Raw genomic sequence first — 21283 nt, 5'->3', positions numbered from 1 at the left:
GTTGTCTTTATTTTTTGTATGACCTGCGTGTCATTGAGAAATGCCATGTAAATTACTTTACTTTATTGCTAAACGCGTTAGCCGTAGTAGTAGAAGTAATAGTTGGCGAGCAACTTCATGGAGACACGATGATGGAGATCATGGTGTCATGCCGGTGACAAGATGATCATGGAGCCCCAAGATCGAGATCAAAGGAGCTATGTGATATTGGCCATATCATGTCACTATTATTATTTGATTGCATGTGATGTTTATCATGTTTCTGCATCTTGTTTACTTAGAACGACGGTAGTAAATAAGATGATCCCTCATAATAATTTCAAGAAAGTGTTCCCCCTAACTGTGCACCGTTGCGACAGTTCGTTGTTTCGAAGCACCACGTGATGATCGGGTGTTAGATTCCAACGTTCACATACAACGGGTGTAAGACAGATTTACACATGCAAACACTTAGGTTGACTTGACGAGCCTAGCATGTGCAGACATGGCCTCGGAACACAGAAGACTGAAAGGTCGAGCATGAGTCATATAGAAGATACGATCAACATGAAGATGTTCACCGATGTTGACTAGTCCGTCTCACGTGATGATCGGACACGGCCTAGTTAACTCGGATCATGTTATACTTAGATTACTGGAGGGATGTCTATCTAAGTGGGAGTTCATTGAATAATTTGATTAGATGAACTTAATTATCATGAACTTAGTCTAAATTTTTTACAATATGTCTTGTAGATCAAATGGCCAACGTAGTCCTCAACTTCAACGCGTTCCTAGAGAAAACCAAGCTGAAAGACGATGGCAACAACTACACGGACTGGGTCCGGAACCTGAGGATCATCCTCATAGCTGCCAAGAAAGATTATGTCCTACAAGCACCGCTAGGTGACGCACCTGTTCTCCCTGCAGAACAAGACGTTATGAACGCTTGGCAGGCACGTACCGATGACTACTCCCTCGTTCAGTGCGGCATGCTTTACAGCTTAGAGCCAGGGCTCCAAAAGCGTTTTGAGAGACACGGAGCATATGAGATGTTCGAAGAGATGAAAATGGTTTTCCAAGCTCATGCCCGGGTCGAGAGATATCAAGTCTCCGACAAGTTCTTCAGCTGTAAGATGGAGGAAAACAGTTCTGTCAGTGAGCACATACTCACTATGTCTGGGTTGCATAACCGCTTGACTCAGCTGGGAGTTAATCTCCCGGATGACGCGGTCATTGACAGAATCCTTCAGTCGCTTCCACCGAGCTACAAGAGCTTTGTGATGAACTTCAATATGCAGGGGATGGAAAAGACCATTCCTGAAGTATTTGCAATGCTGAAATCAGCAGAGGTAGAAGTCAAAAAGGAACATCAAGTGTTGATGGTGAATAAAACCACTAAGTTCAAGAAGGGCAAGGGTAAGAAAGCCTTCAAGAAGGACGACAAGGGAGTTGCCGCACCCGGCAAGCAAGCTGCCGGGAAGAAGCCAAAGAATGGACCCAAGCCTGAGACTGAGTGCTTTTATTGCAAGGGAAGTGGTCACTGGAAGCGGAACTGCCCCAAATACTTAGCGGACAAGAAGGCCGGCATCACGAAAGGTATATGTGATATACATGTAATTGATGTGTACCTTACCAGTACTCGTAGTAGCTCCTGGGTATTTGATACCGGTGCGGTTGCTCACATTTGTAACTCAAAACAGGAGCTGCGGAATAAGCGGAGACTGGCGAAGGACGAGGTGACGATGCGCGTCGGGAATGGTTCCAAGGTCAATGTGATCGCCGTCGGCACGCTACCTCTACATTTACCTTCGGGATTAGTTTTAAACCTTAATAATTGTTATTTAGTGCCAGCTTTGAGCATGAACATTGTATCAGGATCTCGTTTAATTCGAGATGGCTACTCATTTAAATCCGAGAATAATGGTTGTTCTATTTATATGAGAGATATGTTTTATGGTCATGCTCCGATGGTGAATGGTTTATTCTTAATGAATCTCGAGCGTAATGCTACACATGTTCATAGTGTGAGTACCAAAAGATGTAAGATTGATAATGATAGTCCCACATACTTGTGGCACTGCCGCCTTGGTCACATAGGTGTCAAATGCATGAAGAAGCTCCATGCTGATGGACTTTTAGAGTCTCTTGATTACGAATCATTTGACACATGCGAACCATGCCTCATGGGTAAAATGACCAAGACTCCGTTCTCAGGAACAATGGAGCGAGCAACCAACTTATTGGAAATCATACATACTGATGTGTGCGGTCCAATGAGTGTTGAGGCTCGCGGTGGCTATCGTTATGTTCTCACCCTCACTGATGACTTGAGTAGATATGGGTATGTCTACTTAATGAAACACAAGTCTGAGACCTTTGAAAAGTTCAAGGAATTTTAGAGTGAGGTTGAGAAACAACGTGACAGGAAAATCAAGTTCCTGCGATCAGATCGTGGAGGAGAATACTTGAGTCACGAGTTTGGCACACACTTAAGAAAATGTGGAATAGTTTCACAACTCACGCCGCCTGGAACACCTCAGCGTAATGGTGTGTCCGAACGTCGTAATCGCACTCTATTAGATATGGTGCGATCTATGATGTCTCTTACTGATTTACCGCTATCTTTTTGGGGCTATGCTTTAGAGACTGCCGCATTCAATTTAAATAGGGCTCCATCGAAATCCGTTGAGACGACACCGTATGAATTATGGTTTGGGAAGAAACCTAAGCTGTCGTTTCTAAAAGTTTGGGGATGTGATGCTTATGTCAAGAAACTTAACCTGAAAAGCTCGAACCCAAGTCGGAAAAATGCGTCTTCATAGGATACCCTAAAGAAACTATTGGGTATACCTTCTACCTCAGATCCGAAGGCAAGATCTTTGTTGCCAAGAATGGATCCTTTCTAGAGAAAGAGTTTCTCTCGAAAGAAGTAAGTGGGAGGCAAGTAGAACTTGATGAAGTATTACCTCTTGAACCGGAAAATGGCGCAACTCAAGAAAATGTTCCTGAGGTGCCTGCACCGACTAGAGAGGAAGTTAATGATGATGATCATGAAACTTCAGATCAAGTTGCTACTGAACTTCGTAGGTCCACAAGGACACGTTCCGCACCAGAGTGGTACGGCAACCCTGTCTTGGAAATCATGTTGTTAGACACGGTGAACCTTCGAACTATGAAGAAGCGATGGCGGGCCCAGATTCCGACAAATGGCTAGAAGCCATGAAATCCGAGATAGGATCCATGTATGAAAACGAAGTATGGACTTTGACTGACTTGCCTGTTGAGCGGCGAGCCATAGAAAATAAATGGATCTTTAAGAAGAAGACAGACGCGGATGGTAATGTGACCATCTATAAAGCTCGGCTTGTCGCTAAGGGTTATCGACAAGTTCAAGGGGTTGACTACGGTGAGACTTTCTCGCCGGTAGCGAAGCTAAAGTCTGTCCGAATCATGTTAGCAATTGCCGCATTCTATGATTATGAGATATGGAAAATGGATGTCAAAATGGCATTCCTTATGGTTTCCTTAAGGAAGAATTGTATATGATGCAGCCAGAAGGTTTTGTCGATCCTAAGAATGCTGACAAGGTGTGCAAGCTCTAACGCTCGATTTATGGGTTGGTGCAAGCATCTCGGAGTTGGAACATTCGCTTTGATGAGATGATCAAAGCGTTTGGGTTTACGCAGACTTATGGAGAAGCCTGTGTTTACAAGAAAGTGAGTGGGAGCTCTGTAGCATTTCTCATATTATATGTAGATGACATACTTTTGATGGGAAATGATATAGAACTCTTGGACAGCATTAAGGCCTACTTGAATAAGAGTTTTTCAATGAAGGACCTTGGAGAAGCTGCATATATATTAGGCATCAAGATCTATAGAGATAGATCAAGACGCCTCATAGGTCTTTCACAAAGCACATACCTTGATAAGATATTGAAGAAATTCAATATGGATCAGTCTAAGAAGGGGTTCTTGCCTGTGTTACAAGGTGTGAAATTGAGCTCAGCTCAATGTCCGACCACGACAGAAGATATAGAAGAGATGAGTGTCATCCCCTATGCCTCGGCCATAGGTTCTATTATGTATGCCATGCTGTGTACCAGACCTGATGTAAACCTTGCCGTAAGTTTGGTAGGAAGGTACCAAAGTAATCCCGGCAAGGAACACTGGACAGCGGTCAAGAATATCCTGAAAAGGACTAAGGAAATGTTTCTCGTTTATGGAGGTGATGAAGAGCTCGTCGTAAAAGGTTACGTCGACGCTAGCTTAGACACAGATCTGGATGACTCCAAGTCACAAACCGGATACGTGTATATTTTGAATGGTGGGGCAGTAAGCTGGTGCAGTTGCAAGCAGAGCGTCGTGGCGGGATCTACATGTGAAGCGGAGTACATGGCAGCCTCGGAGGCAGCGCATTAAGCAATTTGGGTGAAGGAGTTCATCACCGACCTAGGAGTCATACCCAATGCGTCGGGGCCAATCAAACTCTTCTGTGACAACACTGGAGCTATTGCACTTGCCAAGGAGCCCAGGTTTCACAAGAAGACCAGGCACATCAAGCGTCGCTTCAACTCCATTCGTGAAAATGTTCAAGATGGAGACATAGATATTTGTAAAGTACATACGGACCTGAATGTAGCAGATCCGTTGACTAAACCTCTCCCTAGAGCAAAACATGATCAACACCAGAATTCCATGGGTGTTCGATTCATCACAATGTAACTAGATTATTGACTCTAGTGCAAGTGGGAGACTGTTGGAAATATGCCCTAGAGGAAATAATAAAAGCATTATTATTATATTTCCTTGTTCATGATAATTGTCTTTATTCATGCTATAATTGTGTTATCCGGAAATCGTAATATATGTGTGAATACTTAGACACCAACATGTCCCTAGTAAGCCTCTAGTTGACTAGCTCGTTGATCAACAGATAGTCATGGTTTCCTGACTATGGACATTGGATGTCATTGATAACGAGATCACATCATTAGGAGAATGATGTGATGGACAAGACCCAATACTAAACATAGCACAAGATCGTATAGTTCGTTTGCTAGAGTTTTCCAATGTCAAGTATCTTTTCCTTAGACCATGAGATCGTGTAACTCCCGGATACCGTAGGAGTGCTTTGGGTGTACCAAACGTCACAACGTAACTGGGTGACTATAAAGGTATACTACGGGTATCTCCAAAAGTGTCTGTTGGGTTGACACGGATCAAGATTGGGATTTGTCACTCCGTATGACGGAGAGGTATCACTGGGCCCACTCGGTAATGCATCATCATTATGAGCTCAAAGTGACCAAGTGTCTGGTTACGGGATCATGCATTACGGTACGAGTAAAGTGACTTGCCGGTAACGAGATTGAACAAGGTATTGGGATACCGACGATCGAATCTCGGGCAAGTAGCATTCCGATTGACGAAGGGAATTGTATACGGGGTTGCTTGAATCCTCGACATCATGGTTCATCTGATGAGATCATCGAGGAGCATGTGGGAGGCAACATGGGTATCCAGATCCCGCTGTTGGTTATTAACCGGAGAGCGATCTCGGTCATGTCTACATGTCTCCCGAACCCGTAGGGTCTACACACTTAAGGTTCGGTGACGCTAGGGTTGTAGGGATATGTATATGCAGTAACTTGAATGTTGTTCGGAGTCCCGGATGAGATCCCGGACGTCACGAGGAGTTCCGGAATGGTCCGGAGGTAAATAATTATATATAGGAAGTGCTATTTCGGCCGTCGGGACAAGTTTCGGGGTCACCGGTATTGTACCGGGACCACCGGAAGGGTCCCGGGGGTCCACCGGGTGGGGCCACCTATCCCGGAGGGCCCCATGGGCTGAAGTGGGAAGGGATCCAGCCCAAAGTGGGCTGGGGCGCCACTTCCCCTAGGGCCCATGCGCCTAGGGTGGGGGAAACCCTAAAGGGGGGGGCGCCCCCTTGCTTGGGGGCAAGCCCCCAACCCTTGGCCGCCGCCCCCCCTAGGAGATTGCATCTCCTAGGGCCGCCGCCCCCCCTAGGCCCCCCTATATATAGTGGGGGGATGGAGGACCTCTTACCTTTGCCTTTGGTGCCTCCCTCTCCCTCTCCAACACCTCCTCCTCCATAGAGCTTGGCGAAGCCCTGCCGGAGTACTGCAGCTCCATCACCACCACGCCGTCGTGCTGCTGCTGGAGCCATCTTCCTCAGCCCCTCCTTCCCCCTTGCTAGATCAAGAAGGAGGAGACGTTACGCTGACCGTACGTGTGTTGAACGCGGAGGTGCCGTCCGTTCGGCGCTAGGATCTCCGGTGATTTGGATCACGTCGAGTACGACTTCCTCATCCCCGTTCTTTGAACGCTTCCGCGGGTGATCTACAAAGGTATGTAGATGCAATCCAATCACTCGTTGCTAGATGAACTCCTAGATGGATCTTGGTCAAACCGTAGGAAAATTTTTGTTTTCTGCAACATTCCCCAACATGGTTCTGTTGCTAATATTTGCAACTCGAAACAGGGACTACGGATTAAGCGAAGATTGGCTAAGGACGAGGTGACGATGCGTGTGGGAAACGGTTCCAAAGTCGATGTGATCGCGGTCGGCACGCTACCTCTACATCTACCTTCGGGATTATTATTAGACTTAAATAATTGTTATTTGGTGCCAGCGTTAAGCATGAACATTATATCTGGATCTTGCTTGATGCGAGACGGTTATTCATTTAAATCAGAGAATAATGGTTGTTCTATTTATATGAGTAATATCTTTTATGGTCATGCACCCTTGAAGAGTGGTCTATTCTTATTAAATCTCGATAGTAGTAACACACATATTCATAATGTTGAAGCCAAAAGATGCAGAGTTGATAATGATAGTGCAACTTATTTGTGGCACTGCCGTTTAGGTCATATCGGTGTAAAGCGCATGAAGAAACTCCATACTAATGGACTTTTGGAACCACTTGATTATGAATCACTTGGTACTTGCGAACCGTGCCTCATGGGCAAGATAACTAAAACGTCGTTCTCCGGTACTATGGAGAGAGCAACAGATTTGTTGGAAATCATACATACAGATGTATGTGGTCCGATGAATATTGAGGCTCGTGGCGGATATCGTTATTTTCTCACCTTCACAGATGACTTAAGCAGATATGGGTATATCTACTTAATGAAACATAAGTCTGAAACGTTTGTAAAGTTCAAAGAATTTCATAGTGAAGTTGAAAATCATCGTAACAAGAAAATAAAGTTTCTACGATCTGATCGTGGAGGAGAATATTTGAGTTACGAGTTTGGTGTACATTTGAAACAATGCGGAATAGTTTCGCAACACACGCCACCCGGAACACCACAGCGTAATGGTGTGTCCGAACGTCGTAATCGTACTTTACTAGATATGGTGCGATCTATGATGTCTCTTACTGATTTACCGCTATCGTTTTGGGGTTATGCTTTGGAGACGGCCACATTCACGTTAAATAGGGCACCATCAAAATCCGTTGAGACGACACCTTATGAACTATGGTTTGGCAAGAAACCAAAGTTGTCATTTCTGAAAGGTTGGGGCTGCGATGCTTATGTGAAAAAGCTTCAACCTGATAAGCTCGAACCCAAATCGGAGAAATGTGTCTTCATAAGATATCCAAAGGAGACTATTGGATACACCTTCTATCACAGATCCGAAGGCAAGACTTTTGTTGCTAAGTTCGGAAACTTTCTAGAGAAGGAGTTTCTCTCGAAAGAAGTGAGTGGGAGGAAAGTAGAACTTGACGAGGTAACTGTACCTGCTCCCTTATTGGAAAGTAGTGCATCACAGAAAACTGTTTCTGTGACACCTACACCAATTAGTGAGGAAGCTAATGATAATGATCATGAAACTTCAGGACAAGATACTACTGAACCTCGTAGATCAACCAGAGTGAGATCCGCGCCAGAGTGGTACGGTAATCCTGTTCTGGAAGTCATGCTGCTAGATCATGATGAACCTACGAACTATGAAGAAGCCATGGTGAGCCCAGATTCCGCAAAATGGCTTGAAGCCATGAAATCTGAGATGGGATCCATGTATGAGAACAAAGTGTGGACTTTGGTTGACTTGCCCAATGATCGGCAAGCAATTGAGAATAAATGGATCTTCAAGAAGAAGACTGACGCCGACGGTAATATTACTGTCTACAAAGCTCGACTTGTCGCAAAAGGGTTTCGGCAAGTTCAAGGGATTGACTACGATGAGACCTTCTCACCCGTAGCGATGCTTAAGTCTGTCCGAATCATGTTAGCAATTACCGCATTTTATGATTATGAAATTTGGCAGATGGATGTCAAAACTGCATTCCTGAATGGATTTCTGGAAGAAGAGTTGTATATGATGCAACCAGAAGGTTTTGTCGATCCAAAGGGAGCTAACAAAGTGTGCAAGCTCCAGCGATCCATTTATGGACTGGTGCAAGCCTCTCGGAGTTGGAATAAACGCTTTGATAGTGTGATCAAAGCATTTGGTTTTATACAGACTTTCGGAGAAGCCTGTATTTACAAGAAAGTGAGTGGGAGCTCTGTAGCATTTCTGATATTATATGTGGATGACATATTACTGATTGGAAATGATATAGAATTTCTGGATAGCATAAAGGGATACTTGAATAAGAGTTTTTCAATGAAAGACCTCGGTGAAGCTGCTTACATATTAGGCATTAAGATCTATAGAGATAGATGAAGACGCTTAATTGGACTTTCACAAAGCACATACCTTGACAAAGTTTTGAAGAAGTTCAAAATAGATCAAGCAAAGAAAGGGTTCTTGCCTGTGTTACAAGGTGTGAAGTTGAGTCAGACTCAATGCCCGACCACTGAAGAAGATAGAGAGAAAATGAAAGATGTTCCCTATGCTTCAGCCATAGGCTCTATCATGTATGCAATGCTGTGTACCAGACCTGATGTGTGCCTTGCTATAAGTCTAGCAGGGAGGTACCAAAGTAATCCAGGAGTGGATCACTGGACAGCGGTCAAGAACATCCTGAAGTATGTTAAAAGGACTAAGGATATGTTTCTCGTATATGGAGGTGACAAAGATCTCATCGTAAACGGTTACGTTGATGCAAGCTTTGACACTGATCCGGACGATTCTAAATCGCAAACCGGATACGTGTTTACATTAAACGGTGGAGCTGTCAGTTGGTGCAGTTCTAAACAAAGCGTCGTGGCGGGATCTACATGTGAAGCGGAGTACATAGCTGCTTCGGAAGCAGCAAACGAAGGAGTCTGGATGAAGGAGTTCATATCCGATCTAGGTGTCATACCTAGTGCATCGGTTCCAATGGAAATCTTTTGTGACAATACTGGTGCAATTGCCTTGGCGAAGGAATCCAGATTTCACAAAAGAACCAAGCACATCAAAAGACGCTTCAATTCCATCCGGGATCTAGTCCAGGTGGGAGACATAGAGATTTGCAAGATACATATGGATCTGAATGTAGCAGACCCGTTGACTAAGCCTCTTCCACGAGCAAAACATGATCAGCACCAAGGCTCCATGGGTGTTAGAATCATTACAGTATAATCTAGATTATTGACTCTAGTTCAAGTGGGAGACTGAAGGAAATATGCCCTAGAGGCAATAATAAAGTTATTATTTATTTCCTTATATCATGATAAAAGTTTATTATTCATGCTAGAATTGTATTAACCGGAAACATAATACATGTGTGAATACATAGACAAACAGAGTGTCACTAGTATGCCTCTACTTGACTAGCTCGTTAATCAAAGATGGTTATGTTTCCTAACCATGGACAAAGAGTTGTCATTTGATTAACAGGATCACATCATTAGTTGAATGATCTGATTGACATGATCCATTCCATTAGCTTAGCACCCGATCGTTTAGTATGTTGCTATTGCTTTCTTCATGACTTATACATGTTCCTATGACTATGAGATTATGCAACTCCCGTTTGCCGGAGGAACACTTTGTGTGCTCCCAAACGTCACAACGTAACTGGGTGATTATAAAGGTGCTCTACAGGTGTCTCCAAAGGTACATGTTGGGTTGGCGTATTTCGAGATTAGGATTTGTCACTCCGATTGTCGGAGAGGTATCTCTGGGCCCTCTCGGTAATGCACATCACTGAAGCCTTGCAAGCATTGCAACTAATGAGTTAGTTGCGGGATGATGTATTACGGAACGAGTAAAGAGACTTGCCGGTAACGAGATTGAACTAGGTATGGGATACCGACGATCGAATCTCGGGCAAGTAACATACCGGTGACAAAGGGAACAACGTATGTTGTTATGCGGTCTGACCGATAAAAGATCTTCGTAGAATATGTAGGAGCCAATATGAGCATCCAGGTTTCGCTATTGGTTATTGACCGGAGACGTGTCTTGGTCATGTCTACATTGTTCTCGAACCCGTAGGGTCCGCACGCTTAAGGTTACGATGACAGTTATATTATGAGTTTATATATTTTGATGTACCGAAGTTTGTTCGGAGTCCCGGATGTGATCACGGACATGACGAGGAGTCTCGAAATGGTCGAGACATAAAGATTGATATATTGGAAGCCTATGTTTGGATATCGGAAGTGTTCCGGGTGAAATCGGGATTTTACCGGAGTACCAGGAGGTTACCGGAACCCCCCGGGAGGTATATGGGCCTTAGTGGGCCTTAGTGGAAGAGAGGAGAGGTGGCCATAGATGGGCCACACGCCCCTCCCCCCCTTGGTCCGAATAGGACAAGGAGAGGGGGTCGGCCCCCCTTCCTCCTCTCTCTCCTCTTTTCCCCCCTCCGCGAATCCTATTCCAACTAGGAAAGGGGGGAGTAGGACTCCTCCTGGCGCGCCTCCTCTTGGCCGGCCAGCCCCCCCCCTTTGAACCTTTATATACGGAGGCAAGGGGCACCCCTAGAGACACAATTTGATCCACATGATCATATTCTTAGCCGTGTGCGGTGCCCCCTTCCACCATAGTCCTCGATAATATTGTAGCAGTGCTTAGGAGAAGCCCTGCGACGATAGAACATCAAGATCGTCACCACGCCGTCGTGCTGACGGAACTCTTCCCCGACACTTTGCTGGATCAGAGTCTGGGGATCGTCATCGAGCTGAACGTGTGCTAGAACTCGGACGTGCCGTAGTTTCGGTGCTTGATCGGTCGGGCCGTGGAGATGTACAACTACATCAACCAAGTTAACACTTCCGTTGTCGATCTACAAGGGTATGTAGATCACACTCTCCCCCTCTCGTTGCTATGCATCACCATGATCTTGCGTGTGCGTAGGATTTTTTTTGAAATTACTACGAAACCCAACAGGTATCCTCTTTTGAATGATTCGAGTGGCTTGACTTGGCACATGTTCACGCATGTAGTTGAAACAAAATCAACATAGCCTCTACGATATTTATGTTCATGGTGCATTATATCCTACTCATGCTTGCATTCGGTGTTGATTAATTTTAATGCATGTTCATGACTGTTGTCTCTCTCTAGCTGGTCACTTCCCAGTCTTTTGCTAGCCTTCACCTGTACTAAGCGGGAATACTGCTTGTGCATCCAATTCCATAAACCCCAAAGTTATTCCATATGAGTCCACCATACCTACCTATATACGGTATCTACCTGTCGTTCCAAGTAAATTTGTATGTGCCAAACTCTAAACCTTCAAATAAACATTATGTTTTGTATGCTCGAATAGCTCATGTATCAACTAGGGTTGTCTGTATCTTCCATGTTAGGTGGGTTATTATCAAGAGGAGTGGACTCCGCTCCTCACTCACGAGAAAATGGCTGGTCATCAGGATGCCCAGTCCCATGCTTTATGCAAATCAAATCAAAATAACTGCAAACAAAACTCCCCCGGGACTGTTGTTAGTTGGAGGCACTCGTTGTTTCGAGCAGGCCATGGATTGATGCATGTTGGTGGAGGGGGAGTATAAACTTTACCATTCTGTTTGGGAACCGCCTATAATGTGTGTAGCATGGAAGATATCGCCATCTCTTGGTTGTTATGTTGACAATGAAAGTATACCGCTCAAAATATTATTCATATCTATTTCAAAACCGAGCTCTGACACCTCTACAAATCCCCGCTTCCCTCTGTGAAGGGCCTATCTATTTACTTTTATGCTGAGTCATCCTCCTCTTATTAAAAAGCACCAGTTGGAGAGCACCACTGTCATTTGCATCCGTTACTGTTAGTTTACATTGAGTATGACTTGACTGGATCTCTTTTACCATGAATTACAATGTCTAGTCAGTCCTTGATCTTAAAAGGTGCTCTGCATTTATGTTTTGCGGTCTCAGAAAGGGCTAGCGAGATACCATCTTGTTATATCATATCATGATTGTTTTGAGAAAGTGTTATCATCCGAGATTTATTATTATTGCTCGCTAGTTGATTATGCCATTGATATGAGTAAACATGAGACCTAAATTTTATTGTGAGTATGGTTAGTTCATAATCTTTGCTGAAAACTTGAATGCTGGCTTTACATATTTACAACAACAAGAGCAAACAGAGTTTGTAAAAGTTTTTCTTTATCACTTTCAGTTTATCAACTAAATTGCTTGAGGACAAGCAAAGGTTTAAGCTTGGGGGAGTTGATACGTCTCCGTCGTATCTACTTTTCCAAACACTTTTGCCCTTGTTTTGGACTCTAACTTGCATGATTTGAATAGAACTAACCCGGACTGACGCTGTTTTCAGTAGAATTGCCATGGTGTTATTTTTGTGCAGAAATAAAAGTTCTCGGAATGACCTGAAAATCAACGGAGAATTATTTTGGAATATATAATAAATACTGGAAGGAAGATCCACGTCAGGGGGGCCTCCACCTGTCCACGAGGGTGGGGGTGCGCCTGCCCCCCTAGGCGCGCCCCCTGCCTCGTGGGCCCCCTGACGCTCCACCGACCTCAACTTTGACTCCATATATTCACTTTCGGGGAGAAAAAACCAAAGAGAAGGATTCATCGTGTTTTACGACACGGAGCCACCGCCAAGCCCTAAACTCTCTCAGGAGGGCTGATCTGGAGTCCGTTCGGGGCTCCGGAGAGGGGAATTCGTCGCCATCATCATCATCAACCATCCTCCATCACCAATTTCATGATGCTCACCGCTGTGTGTGAGTAATTCCATCGTAGGCTTGCTGGACGGTGATGGGTTGGATGAGATTTATCATGGAATCGAGTTAGTTTTGTTAGGGTTTGATCCCTAGTATCCACTATGTTCTGATATTGATGTTGCTATGACTTTGCTATGCTTAATGCTTGTCACTAGGGCCCGAGTGCCATGATTTCAGATCTGAACCTATTATGTTTTCATCAATATATGAGAGTTCTTGATCCTATCTTGCAAGTCTATAGTCACCTATTATGTGTTATGATCCGTTAACCCCGAAGTGACAATAATCGGGATACTTACCGGTGATGAACGTAGTTTGAGGAGTTCATGTATTCACCATGTGTTAATGCTTTGTTCTGGTACTCTATTAAAAGGAGGCCTTAATATCCCTTAGTTTCCAATAGGACCCCGCTGCCACGGGAGGGTAGGACAAAAGATGTCATGCAAGTTCTTTTCCATAAGCACGTATGACTATATTCGGAATACATGCCTACATTACATTGATGAACTGGAGCTAGTTCTGTGTCACCCTAGGTTATGACTGTTACATGATGAACCGCATCCGCCATAATTCTCCATCAACGATCCATTGCCTATGAGCTTTTCATATATTGTTCTTCGCTTATTTACTTTTTCGTTGCTATTGTTATCATCACTACAAAACACCAAAAATATTACTTTTGCTACTGTTACTTCTGCTATCGTTACCACTACTATCATATTACTTTGGTACTAAATACCTTGCTGCAGATAGTAAGTTTCCAGGTGTGGTTGAATTGATAGCTCAGCTGCTAATACTTGAGAATATTCTTTGGCTCCCCTTGTGTCGAATCAATAAATTTGGGTTGAATACTCTACCCTCGAAAACTGTTGCGATCCCCTATACTTGTGGGTTATCAATATGTTTCTTGCAAATCTCTATGTCTCCCTCCTTGACTTGATCGCGGATGGAATTGAAGCGTCTCTTAATGTCCTTGGTTCTCTTGTGAAATCTGGATTCCTTTGCCAAGTAAATTGCACCAGTATTGTCACAAAAGATTTTCATTGGACCCGATGCACTAGGTATGAAACCTAGATCGGATATGAACTCCTTCATCCAGACTCCTTCATTTGCTGCTTCTGAAGCAGCTATGTATTCCGCTCCACACGTAGATCCCGCCACGACGCTCTGTTTGGAACTACACCAACTGACGGCTCCACCATTTAATAAAAACATGTATTCGGTTTGTGACTTAGAATCATCCGGATCAGTGTCAAAGCTTGCATCGGCGTAACCATTTACTACGAGCTCTTTGTCACCTCCATATACGAGAAACACATCCTTAGTCCTTTTCAGGTATTTCAGGATGTTCTTGACCGCTGTCCAGTGATCCACTCCTGGATTACTTTGGTACCTCCCTGTTAAACTTATAGCAAGGCACACATCAGGTCTGGTACACAACATTACATACATGATAGAACCTATGGCTGAAGCATAGGGAACACCTTTCATTTTCTCTCTATCTTTTGCAGTGGTCGGGCATTGAGTCTGACTCAACTTCACACCTTGTAATACAGGCAAGAACCCTTTCTTTGCCTGATCCATTTTGAACTTCTTCAAAACTTTATCAAGGTATGTGCTTTATGAAACTCCAATTAAGCGTCTTGATCTATCTCTATAGATCTTGATGCCCAATATATAAGCAGCTTCACCGAGGTCTTTCATTGAAAAATTCTTATTCAAGTATCCTTTTATGCTATTCCGAAATTTAGTATCATTTCCGATCAATAATATGTCATCTACATATAATATCCGAAGTGCTACGGAGCTCCCACTCACTTTCTTGTAAATACAGACTTCTCCAAAAGTCTGTATAAAACCATATGCTTTGATCACACTATCAAAGCGTATATTCCAACTCCGAGAGGCTTGCACCAGTCCATAAATGGATCGCTGGAGTTTGCATACTTTGTTAGGACCTTTTGGATCGACAAAATCTTCTGATTGCATCATATATAACTCTTCTTTAAGGTATCCATTAAGGAATGCAGTCTTGACATCCATTTGCCAAATTTCATAATCATAAAATGCGGCAATTGCTAACATGATTCAGACAGACTTAAGCATCGCTACGGGTGAGAAGGTCTCATCGTAGTCAACTCCTTGAACTTGTCGAAAACCTTTTGCAACAAGTCGAGCTTTGTAGACAGTAACATTACCGTCAGCATCAGTCTTCTTCTTGAAGATCCATTTATTCTCTATGGCCTGCCGATCATCGGGCAAGCCAACCAAGCCCACACTTTGTTCTCATACATGGATCCCATCTCAGATTTCATGGCTTCAAGCCATTTTGCAGAATCTGGGCTCATCATCGCTTCCTCATAGTTCGTAGGTTCGTCATGTTCAAGTAACATGACTTCCAGAACAGGATTACCGTACCACTCTAGTGCGGATCTTACTCTGGTTGACCTACGAGGTTCGGTAGTAACTTGATCAAAAGTTTCATGATCATCATAATTAGCTTCCTCACTTACTGGTGTAGGAATCACTGGAATTGATTTTAGTGATGAACTACTTTCCAATAAGGGAGAAGGTACAATTACCTCATCAAGTTCTACTTTCCTCCCACTCACTTCTTTCGAGAGAAACTCCTTCTCTAGAAAGGATCCATTCTTAGCAACGAATATATTGCCTTCGGATCTATGAAGACACATTTCTCCGATTTGGGTTCGAGATTATCAGGTTGAAGCTTTTTCACATAAGCATCGCAGGCCCAAACTTTAAGAAACGACAACTTGGGTTTCTTGTCAAACCACAGTTCATAAGGCGTCGTCTCAACGGATTTAGATGGTGCCCTATTTAATGTGAATGCAGCTGTCTCTAAAGCATAACCCCAAAATGATAGCGGTAAATCAGCGAGAGACATCATAGATCGCACCATATCTAGTAAAGTACGATTATGATGTTCAGACACACCATTACGTTGTGGTGTTCCAGGCGGCGTGAGTTGCGAAACTATTCCGCATTATTTAAAATAAAGTCCAAACTCATAACTCAAATATTCGCCTCCACGATCAGATCGTAGAAACTTAATTTTCTTGTTACGATGATTTTCCACTTCACTCTGAAATTCTTTGAACTTTTCAAATGTTTCAGACTTATGTTTCATCAAGTAGATATACCCATATCTACTCAAATCATCTGTGAAGGTGAGAAAATAACGATATCCGCCGCGAGCTTGAATTCTCATTGGACCACATACATCAGTATGTATGATTTCCAATAACCCTGTTGCTCGCTCCATTGTTCCGTAGAACGGAGTTTTAGTCATCTTGCCCATGAGCCATGGTTCACAAGTACCAAGTGATTCATAATCAAGTGATTCCAGAAGTCCATCATAATGGAGTTTCTTCATGCGCTTTACACCAATATGACCTAAACGGCAGTGCCACAAATAAGTTGCACTATCATTATCAACTCTGCATCTTTTGGCCTCAATACTATGAACATGTGTATCACTACTATCAAGATTTAGTAAAAATGGACCACTCATCAAGGGTGCATGACCATAAAAGATATTACTCATATAAATAGAACAACCATTATTCTCTGATTTAAATGAATAACCGTCTCGCATCAAGCAAGATCCAGATATAATGTTCATGCTCAACGCTGGCACCAAATAACAATTATTTAGGTATAAAACTAATCCCGAAGGCAGATGTAGAGGTAGCGTGCCGACGGCGATCACATCGACTTTGGAACCATTTCCCACGTGCATCGTCACCTCGTCCTTAGCCAATCTTCGCTTAATCCGTAGCCCCTGTTTCGATTTGCAAATGTTAGCAACTAAACCGGTATCAAATACCCATGCACTACTGCGAGCATTAGTAAGGTACACATCAATAACATGTATATCAAATATACCTTTCACTTTGCCATCCTTCTTCTCCGCCAAATACTTGGGGCAGTTCCGCTTCCAGTGACCAGTTACTTTGCAGTAGAAGCACTCAGTCTCAGGCTTAGGTCCAGACTTGGGTTTCTTCACTTGAGCAGCAACTAGCTTGTTGTTCTTCTTCAAGTTCCCCTTCTTCCCTTTACCTTTTTCTTGAAACTGGTGGTCTTGTTGACCATCAACACTTGATGCTCCTTCTTGATTTCTACTTCCGCAGCTTTTAGCATTGCGAAGAGCTCAGGAATCGTCTTATCCATCCCTTGCATATTATAGGTCATCACGAAGCTCTTATAGCTTGGTGGCGGTGATTGAAGAACTCTATCAATGACACTATCATCAGGAAGATTAACTCCCAGTTGAGTCAAGTGGTTGTGGTACCCAGACATTCTGAGTATATGTTCACTGACAGAACTATTCTCCTCCATCTTGTAGCTGTAGAACTTATTGGAGACTTCATATCTCTCAATCCGGGCATTTGCTTGAAATATTAACTTCAACTCCTGGAACATCTCATATGCTCCATGAAGTTCAAAACGTCGTTGAAGTCCCGGTTCTAAGCCGTAACGCATGGCACACTCAACTATCGAGTAGTCATCAGCTTTGCTGTGCCAGGTGTTCATAACATCTGGCGTTGCTCCTGCAGCGGGTTTGTCACCTAGCGGTGCTTTCAGGACATAATTCTTTTGTGCAGCAATGAGGATAATCCTCAAGTTACGTACCCAGTCCATGTAGTTGCTACCATCATCTTTCAACTTAGCTTTCTCTAGGAACGCATTAAAATTTAACGGGACAACATAACGGGCCATCTATATACAACAACATAGACATGCAAAATACTATCAGGTACTAAGTTTCATGATAAGTTAAAGTTCAATTAATCAAATTACTTAAGAACTCCCACTTAGATAGACATCTCTCTAATTATCTAAGTGATCACGTGATCCATATCAACTAAACCATGTTCGGTCATCACGTGAGATGGAGTAGTTTTCAATGGTGAACATCACTATGTTGATCATATCTACTATATGATTCACGCTCGACCTTTCGGTCTCCAGTGTTACGAGGCCATATCTGTATATGCTAGGCTCGCCAAGTTTAACCCGAATATTCTGCGTGTGCGAAACTGGCTTGCACCCGTTGTATGTGAACGTAGAGCTTATCACACCCGATCATCACGTGGTGTCTCGGCACGACGAACTGTAGCAACGGTGCATACTCAGGGAGAACACTTATACGTTGAAATTTAGTGAGAGATCATCTTATAATGCTACCGCCGAACTAAGCAAAATAAGATGTATAAAGGATAAACATCACATGCAATCAATATAAGTGATATGATATGGCCATCATCATCTTGTGCCTTTGATCTCCATCTCCAAAGCACCGTCATGATCACATCGTCACCGGCTTGACACCTTGATCTCCATCGAAGCATCGTTGTCGTCTCGCCAACTATTGCTTCTATGACTATCGCTACCGCTTAGTGATAAAGTAAAGCATTACAGCGCGATTGCATTGCATACAATAAAGCGACAACCATATGGCTCCTGCCAGTTGCCGATAACTCGGTTACAAAACATGATCATCTCATACAATAAAATTTAGCATCATGTCTTGACCATATCACATCACAACATGCCCTGCAAAAACAAGTTAGACGTCCTCTACTTTGTTGTTGCAAGTTTTACGTGGCTACTACGGGCTGAGCAAAAACCGTTCTTACCTACGCATCAAAAACCACAATGCGGTATAGTGATTGCTTTTTGATCTTCAGAAAGAACCCTGTTCATTGAATCCGATTCAACTAAAGCTGGAGAAACAGACACCCACTAGCCACCTGTGTGTGAAGCACATCGGTAGAACCAGTCTCGCGTAAGCGTACGCGTAATGTCGGTCTGGGCCGCTTCATCCAACAATTCCGCTGAATCAAGAATCAACTAGTGACGGCCAGCAATATGTATATACCTACGCCCACAACTCATTTGTGTTCTACTCGTGCATATAACATCTACGCATAAACCTGGCTCGGATGCCATTGTTGGGGAACGCAGTAATTTCAAAAAAACTCCTACGCACACGCAAGATCATGGTGATGCATAGCAATGAGAGGGGAGAGTATTGTCTACATACCCTCATAGACCGTAAGCGGAAGCGTTATGACAACACGGTTGATGTAGTCGTACGTCTTCATGATCGACCGATCTATCACCAAAGGTACGTCACCTCCGTGATCTGCACACGTTCGGCTCGGTGACGTCTCGCGAACTCACGATCCAGTAGATCTTTGAGGGAGAGCTTTGTCAGCGCGACGACGTGATAACGGTGATGATGTTGCTACCGGAACAGGGCTTCGCATAAGCACCGCTACGATATTACCGAGGTGGATTATAGTGGAGGGGGGCACCGCACACGGCTAAAAGATCAATGATCAACTTGTGTGTCTATGGGGTGCCCCCTCCCCCGTATATAAAGGAGTGGAGGAGGGGAGGGGCCTGCCCTCTCTATGGCGCGCCCTAGGGGAGTCCTACTCCCACCGGGAGTAGGATTCCCCCCTTCCATGTAGTAGGAGTAGGAGAGAAGGAAGGGAGGAGAGGAGAAAGGAAAGGGGGGCGGCCCCCTCCCAATTCGGATTGGGCTAGGGGGCGCCTCCCACCTTTTCCTTCCCTCTCCTCTTTTCCACTAAGGCCCAATAAGGCCCATATACTCCCCGGGGGTTTCCGGTAACCTCTCATTACTCCGAAAAATGCCCGAACTCATCCAGAACCATTCCGATGTCCAAATATAGGCTTCCAATATATCGATATTTATGTCTCGACTATTTCGAGACTCCTCGTCATGTCCGTGATCAAATCCGGGACTCCAACTACCTTCGGTACATCAAAACACATAAACTCGTAATACCGATCGTCATCGAACGTTAAGCGTGCAGACCCAACGGGTTCGAGAACTATGTAGACATGACCGAGACATGTCTCCGGTCAATAACCAATAGCGGAACCTGGATGCTCATACTGGTTCCTACATATTCTACGAAGATCTTTATCGGTCAAACCACATAACGATCTACGTTGTTCCCTTTGTCATCAGTATGTTACTTGCCCGAGATTCGATCGTCAGTATCTCAATACCTAGTTCAATCTCGTTACCGACAAGTCTCTTTACTCGTTCGGTAATGCTACATCTCGTAACTAACTTATTAGCTACATTTCTTGCAAGGCTTATAGTGATGTGCATTACCGAGAGGGCCCAGAGATACCTCTCTGACAATTGGAGTGACAAATCATAATCTTGATCCATGCCAACTCAACAAACACCATTGGAGACACCTGTAGAGCACCTTTATAATCACCCAGTTACGTTGTGATGTTTGGTAGCACACAAAGTGTTCCTCCGGTATTCGGGAGTTGCATGATCTCATAGTCATAGGAACATGTATAATTATGGAGAAAGCAATAGCAACAAACTAAACGATCATCGTGCTAAGCTAACGGATGGGTCAAGTCAATCACATCATTCTCTAATGATGTGATCCCGTTAATCAAATGACAACTTATGTCTATGGTTAGGAGACATAACCATCATTGATTCAACGAGCTAGACAAGTAGAGGCAAACTAGTGACACTCTGTTTGTCTATGTATTCACACATGTACTAAGTTTCTGGTTAATACAATTCTAGCATGAATAATAAACATTTATCATGATATAAGGAGATATAAATAACAACTTTATTATTGCCTCTAGGGCATATTTCCTTCAAACAACACCCACGGAAAAAGATATCTTTTAAGAATAAATGTATGTCTGATCTCCTAGTCCAGATATGTGCTTATTATAATAGTATATATCTTATTTGTGTAATTGTTGTCTTCAAATATTCAACTGTTGAAATATACACTCAAGAGCCTAGAATCAAAACTTTGGTTGCACAAAAAAATGTAAAGTTTGAGAAAGATCCCACTACACTCATTTGCAACACCAACAAAAATACGTGAAAGAAGAAATCAAATCATTTCCCTAGGTTTTGAAAGACAAGAGACAACCAAGAATTTATATCAAAACCCACACTTTACTTTTCACTTTGATCATTTGCCCCTCCCCCCCCCCCCGAGGTTGATGAGTGGGGCCGTGGTACTAGCCATTGACACATTCCTGGGGCAAATCATCCAACCCTTGGTAAAGCATGGCAAATCATCTAATCCACCAGAGACAACCTGGAGGCGACCAACTTTTCTCCCCGACCCACCAACGCCGCC

The sequence above is a fragment of the Triticum urartu genome, chromosome 4 (assembly GCF_003073215.2).
Source record: "Triticum urartu cultivar G1812 chromosome 4, Tu2.1, whole genome shotgun sequence".
Classification (NCBI taxonomy): Eukaryota; Viridiplantae; Streptophyta; class Magnoliopsida; order Poales; family Poaceae; genus Triticum; species Triticum urartu.
Note: the sequence above shows the minus strand (reverse complement) of the source record.